Source organism: Lytechinus variegatus, chromosome 15 (genome assembly GCF_018143015.1).
Source record: "Lytechinus variegatus isolate NC3 chromosome 15, Lvar_3.0, whole genome shotgun sequence".
Taxonomy (NCBI): domain Eukaryota; kingdom Metazoa; phylum Echinodermata; class Echinoidea; order Temnopleuroida; family Toxopneustidae; genus Lytechinus; species Lytechinus variegatus.
Window position 1 is genome coordinate 10903607 of NC_054754.1, and position 7744 is coordinate 10911350.

The following is a 7744-nucleotide window of genomic DNA, read 5'->3' on the forward strand; positions in this document are numbered from 1 at the left end:
TGATCCCTGTTAAAATATCCACAAATAAATAAAGGATATGATAGGTTTATTGTACCATCGGTGATCTCCTAGAGTTGTGTTAAAAAAAAATGATCACTTTAAAGTGCTTCTGTCTGATCAATCACGTATATGCCAATTATACTTCAGTCGGGAAGTTGTCAGTAAGATGTCACAGAAAAGCTCCTTTTTGAGATCTATCCTTTCAGTAAGTAATTGAACTTCTCTGAGTACGCTGACTTCTATATAAGCGCCTTTCTTAGTGCATGTACTTTAAAAATATTGGTTTCTATTATACCGAGACAATAAAGTAAATAATTGAACAAACGTGGTTCACACTGTAGACGCTTGAAGGGTAATCACTCACAATTTTGTTACCACAAGATTATGTTTGGAGTTCCACTCCCGGTAAACATCGTGAATAATGTGCAAACTTTGGTGATTTCGATTGGTTACAAAACCATTAGAAGTGATTCACATCCGAAGCATAAACGTAAAAGAATAATACCGGCAAACCAAGGAGTTTGGACCATAAAAATCGCCTAAATATCCACAGCTTCCTCCGATACGACTCTCCGCTTTACGCTAAATTAGTTAATGATCGTTGAAGTTTGAAACCGATACGTTATGGGATAAAATAATGTGTCTCCGGTTTTTGACGTTTGCAGTCGTTTGGGTCTGGAAAGTTTAACAAATGGTATTGCCCTCTTTCCGCATTTCTAAAAGGAAGTTCTTTACGTGGGCGTCAAAATGAGTAGAATTATTAACGTTGAAATGTTAGAGAAGCACCGCATGTATTTTAATCCATACTCCAGATATCGCCCAAATTAACACCTATATCGAAGGAAAACGATAGTGATGACGATAATTACTATAAAAGGTGATTACTGGTATCACATTCTTCTGAAGATTCACTTATAATTGGCTAGGTGAAAGAAGAGAAGAACATTAAATCTAAAATTGATTTGTCAGTTAGATATTTGGCGTTGGATGTAGTCAACGGCGGGTCAGCTCAGGTACAATATTTGCCAAATCGTGAAGTTATGCAGAGAAGTGCAACCCACCTTTTCCCGTCGCAATCCAGTTAGGAGGGGGTTGCATGCAGACTTTATCCCATTGAGGTGATCAGCGGTCGAACAAGGACGAGCCGTAGATAAGTGAGATTCTTTGCTTTGAGGTACTTAACTGAGATAGAGTTTTGATTAGAGGTATTAAAGCGAAGGCACTGAACGGATCATTAGGGAAACGAGACGTTTATAATCTCATGTATGACAAGAGGCCCACGGCTCAGAGTTAAATCCAGATGAGAATAATATATCCACGCGAGGTTTAACAACGTTAGAAACCTAAATGCATAGTCGTGATATTCGCATTTCTCTGGTGTGCTATAATTTATGTGTATTACAGTTTTATAACGAGGAAAACAATCACATTCAAAATGAATTTACCAAAGGAGGCCTATACGTGAGTTATCCACAAGAATCCAAGTAATCTCGAAACAATCTCTAGTTAAGGTCCATCAACATCAACATCCAATTAGAGAAACAAGGAATTATTCGGCGAAGGTAAAGCGAAATGATAGGGTTAACAAGAGTTCCATACACTGTATACATGAATATCACCTCGCATGCCCCGGTGCTCAAAATATTATTCCAAACACCAAGCGTTCCGTAAAACTCGACCAAAATGATCCCTCGAAAGACAGCACGGTTGCTCTTCAAGTTCTCGTTGACACAAAACTCGACTTTTCGCTGAAAAAGACAAGCGGGTCGTCCCAAGCAGAGAGAAATAATTACTATCCAGCCGCCCCAAAGCAGTCAATTTCGATCTCGATTTACCCCCTAATGATGCGGAGGGTTTGATGGACGTATTGTATTCAGAATGATCACCCTCATCATCTGGGGTGTCATCAGAAAGAAGTGACGAGCTCGCGAAATGTCGTCTGCGAGTTGCATAAAGAAGTGAAATGCTATTGGTCAAAGTTTCCGGGTAATGCTCACAAATCAGGAAGTTTGAAAGGATGGCGATGATGAATTATCTCCTATTTATAATCCTCCTCCCATTCGTACCTTGGATGCTCAGCTGCTAGCTGTCATGAATGGTGGCTTCTTTACCGCAGGAGTATATGCGGAATGAATGACAGGTTATGAAGAATGGGGATCGTTCATAAACCTTGTTCTGTCGCAGGGTGCCGAGAACAACACTGGGTTGGTAATGTCTCGCCGCAAGCGGGCGTTGTAACGCAAGCGTGTGGCACACAGCTAGCTAGCATAACCATGGAGCTCTATGCTGTAATCGTGTTGAGCAATATTACACATGCCAAGTATAAAAACAATTCTGATCGAGCCATGCAGAGAGGGAAAAATTTAACTCGAATGAGTGAATGAGGTGCACTGAATATTGGTGTATACACTTCTCGACTTTTACCATTGAAACTATCATATTCATAGATTCAAAATCTACGAGAGCTGCAGAAGCAACAACAAATTAATTTACAAGAATAGTGTTCAACGACCGTGATATATATTGAGTTCACCTTCTACATGATTTAGAGAAAGTTACGATTTCTTGGGAAGTTCTATGCCAGTATATTGGTTTTCCATTGAAATATATTCTTGGATTATTTGAGCAAAATACTCAATTGCCAAAAGTGAACCCGATTGGAATTATGAATCAATATAACAGAGAATACAGAATACTCTAAAAACGTAAATGGCAAAATGGATGGACAAGGGCCTAGATGTGACAACGGTTTCAACCCTCATTAAAATACTGTCCTTACTCGACCCTTTTAAAGGGTGATTTACCCCCATTCCACCATTTCATCTTTTAGAATGAACCATCCTGGTTCATAATTATTATTGTAATGACCATGATCTAATGATAAATTCTCTTTGTATGACCCTATTCTCCTTTATGACCAAATTAATTGTCATTTTTCTCTTCTCTTCGGTTGCTCGAAGATTTTTCAGAAATAGTGCAAAAAAACCTAAACTAAAGTTATGGCGCAGGAAAGAGGGGCGCTTCTTCTATGGAGGTGCTGCTTGTATTATTCTCCATAGACAGCACCCCCAGATCCTGAGCAGCTGCCTTGAAAAAGTTTTGCCGGAGTTTTTAGGACTTTGCCGTTGGTACAGGAGCTACGGCAAAAACCCACTTGATTTGCCGGGTTTTTTTTAAAGTTTTGCCGTAAAAAACTCCGGCAAAGTTTTATGCAATGGAAAACTCCGGCAAATTTTTTTTTCCGTAGTTTCCTGATTTTTTGCCGTAAAAAAACTCCGGCAAAAGTTTTAAGCAACGGGGCCCAGATGTTGTGGAAGATGTGTAAAAGTGGAAAAATGTAACCAAAATGACTTAATTTTTTAGTAACACTTTTTTTTTCAAATTTATATCAGCACCCCCACTTTAAAAATCATTCCCAGGTCCCTGACCAAAGTCCCTCAAATTAACTATTCCCAGCTCAAATTATCCTAGATCATTACCACATTACATGAGACCAGTTTGGTACAATGGAAGATGAGGTGGACCAAATGAAATTACCCCTTGATTTGCAATGAGTGATTGATCCGTGATCAGAGGCTTACTCGCATGGCCAGTGGGTCAGCAAAGAGGATATCAGCATTCAAGCTAGATCCTCAGAAATAACATTTGAATTTTAATAGACCCTGAATAACGAGCTCAGACCAGGAATGGACCGTCGACAGTCGCTTCATCTTCTCCAGTCAAAATATTCCAGACCAGGACGAAGCTCGAGGGGGGGGGTACCCAATAATGTATTTTCAAGTACTGAGAACAAAATGGAGCTGTGAAAGGGGAAACGCAAAGGACAAGTGAAGAAGGTAAAAAAAGGAAAATATAAAAAAAGGTGATAGATCTTGATACTATACATATATTAAAGGCCTAACCCTATCTAAGTCACCTTGCCCCCCCCCCCTATGAAATATGCTAGAGCCGCCCCTACCATACCTACTTGAGACTGAAGAGGATGTTTGGCATACCAGGACGATAGCTGTCACCCCGATAGGATCAATGAATCTTTGAAGATTGCTACCCTTCTTCATCATGTTCATCATCATTTTTTTTTCAATCTCTGCCTAAACACCTATCTACCCATCTCGCTTCAGACATCTTCGGTATATAATACACAAGGGCAGTGCCACGGGGGGAGGGGGCAGTGGCGCCAGCCTCTAATAGTATGATATTTCAAGAAGTAAAAAAAAGAGAAAAAATGAAAAAGGATAAGACAAACTATATGTAGAGTAGAGAAAGAGAGAGAGAGGGGGGGGGGCAAGGGCGTCTCATTGAGGAATATGGGGGGCTATATTGTTTTGTTTTTGTTTTTTTTCATCGCAACCCTCAGTACATACGAAGAATAGGAAATGATGTGTGTGTGGTTCAGTGTGTAACTTAAGACAGGAGGGGCAGAAACGTTTAGACAACAAAAGAAGGATATTGAAAGAAAAGACAAAGTGACAGACAGTCTGACGGACAGACAGACATACAGAGAGAGACATACACAGACATGACAGAGAAAGAGGGGGGGAGAGACGAGGGAGAAATAAAAAGAAAGGATGGAAATGGAGGAGGTGTAAAAGGAAGTATTAAATATAACGTATATACATCCCCTAATCCCGACCATGATTTATAGACAATAGAATAATCGACGTTTCCATTCTATTATTAATTCAAACACCAAAATAGACACGATATAAACTTGATTTGTGAAAAACTCGAGACGGAAACCAAAAATAGGAAATACATGTATATATGACACTGACTAGAGGTCAGTTTATAATCGTGATTTTTGTTTAAAACAAATATTGTTCTCTCCACTGCAAATGGGGCCCTTCATTATCAAACTAACAACATGTAAGTGGATATGTCATTACAATTCTTTCCGTTCCCTTCTCTCTTGTTTATTCCAGTCCATACAAATTACCATTCATTGTTTTGGTTAATATTTGTATCCAATGAAATGTGTTTGGGATTTAACGCCCCAGACCAGTCCCCGTTCCTCCCTATTCTGTTAATTTGTACAGCACAGCTGAGAGATTATGCATCGCTAATGACTCGGTATTAAATTGCTTTCACTCTGTCGGCACATGAGCGGCGGAAACGGGGAGGGGATCTGGGGGCACTTGCCCCCCAATAAAAAAATCCCCGTAGGAAGAGATTCCCCTTTTTCAAAATGGAAAGTGCCCTTTTTCAAAATGAAATGTGTCCTTTTTCAAAATGAAATAACCTTTTCTGAATTAAAACGCAATACATCTTAGGGTAGAAAAAAAATCACAAAAAGCGAGTTTCGCAACTTCAGATTTGCAATTTTTTTTCCAAACCGGTTGCTCGCGCAAAAAATAAAGCCTAATCTTATCAATCACAAATCACTTCAAAAAGGCTTTGCTCAACTTAATTACAACGAAACAATTTACGCAGATGATAATCTCGTGGCGAAAATATCCGTTTGCACCAAAAGGCCCAATTTGACATGTAAGTGCCTCTGGGGGGGTGCCCCCAAACGAAAATACGTTCCGCCGCCCCTGTGTCGGCAGGCAATATTGTTACAGTCACACCAACGAAACAAATCCAAACCGATCGATGATATGTCATTCAAAATAATGTAATAGCGTTCATCGGTCTGGTATCGGTTTTGCTGATGTGACTAGGGCATTGAATGTCCAATGTTTGCGACAAAATGGATCAGACATTTTGACAGTCATGACCGGAAGACAAAGTAATAAGGTTTTTGTTTTTCGTCGGAGTATCATCATCATCATCGGAACAGAACATTCTTCCTCGAATGCGTGCGTTTCATCAAACTCATCATGCTCACGTGTCAAGAAAATAGGAATTTCCCGCTGTGACAAGGGTGCACTAAGTTTAGCGGGAATGAAGAAAATCATTTAAAGTTTCTTGTTGGAAAGATAGAGAATGCAGCACAATCATTTTGGATTTGGCATTTGTGAAGGAGGGAGGAGAGAGGTTACAGAAGAAGGACGGTGAAAAGAATTCTCGCAGGAAGGTGCATGCGGGTGGGGTTGAGGGAATCAGTATTAATATTTATCATCACAGATATTCACAAAGTAATAAGTCTTTGGGTTTCTAGTGTCAATTTCCGGTTGTCTTTGATTGAAATAAATAAAGTTGTTATTATCATTTTGAAATGTGGAACTGTGATAGTTACCTCAAACCTAAGACTCTGGACTAAAAAGATTAATGATTAAATGTAAACATTTAATTGGTTTCATCAAGCATACATTGATTAAATGGAACAATAAACTAATCGATGTTGAATTAAGGTACCGCTGAGGGGGGTGTTAGCATCCCCGGTAATTGAAAAAAAAACATATTATTTTTTTTTGAAACCATAACCGAGAGTACACAAGATCCTTAAGTTATATTTTGAAATCGTAATGGACTCGGTCGCTCTACTCGCTTGTATATATTATTTATTATTTTCCATATTTTTGGCCTCAGGGAAAAATCTGTATGGACTAACAATGAATTTCGATTTTTATTTGTTTAAGTATCAACTGGCTATCATCTTGGATTGTGACCTGTTTTCTTGAATTGGTTTCAGGACCAGTAAAAAGAAAGTCGACTTATTTCAAGAGTCTGCCCTACTTCTTCTTAATTTGCAAATAGAATTACGTTTGTAACAATAGCCTTCTCCTAATAACCATTAACTAAAAATCAATCTGCTTTCATTCCTGGGTGAAAAATATTTACACAGCAAGATTTGTGGCGAGGAAGCTCGATGTTTATCCCGGGAGTTCCGCGGGACGCAAGCAGGCGAATTCCATCACGGATTGCCGGAGTCCAGTCACACCATGGACCTATTCAAGTCGCGCGAAAGTGAATCGAATACTTTTTAAATCATTCATTGCCATTTATGGGTTTTGAAATTTTGTCGTCGATCAGGTTCATAACACAACGGTGTGTCTGAGGTCTGGTGTAATGTTTAATACGCACTTCGGTCAGTTATAATCAACAGTATTTGTTACAGATCCGACCGGGTTTTATGCAGGACTGTGTAGCCAAGAATTATTAGGACACCCCAATCATGCCAATACTTTCTCTCATATGGGTCTCGGATCATGTATATTGAGACAGAATTCGGATCAGTATTCGTAGGCTATTTTTTAAATGTTGTACTTAAATGCATTCATTTTTTTAAAAGGGATTTTATTATCTACAACTGGTACAGAATAATCAACAAAAGGAAAATATTGCATGTCCCTTTTTATTAGACCCCCCCCCGCTTACTGAGCTTGTTCCTAGTAAGGCGGAAATCTAAATTGCTTTATGAATATTGTTATTTCTAATGTACTGAACAAACTATACAGCCTACAGTTTTCGCAAAGTGCCAAACGCCGTATCAGTCGGCACCGGTGTGTAAATACAAATAGGCCCTTTCGATCCCTTTCCGCACCAATAATCTCTCATTTTCATCTGAGTTAAGTTAAGTAGACCAATCCTATCTGCAAATGGTCTGAGAAGTGGATACTATTTGTTGTGATTGTCTTCCTCCAATCATGTCAATTAGCCGGCCTCTTGAAAAGAAAAACGTTAAAGATTTGAGTAAATATATTACCACGAAGTTTAATCATGCTAATTCTCTTAAGCAAATGAGAGAAAGGAACGTCAAAGAATTGAGCATATATTATTATGAAGTTTGGTTATGATATTTCTCTAAAGTAAAACATGTGAAAAGAACATGAAAAAAGTAACTTGGAACCGCACAGATGAT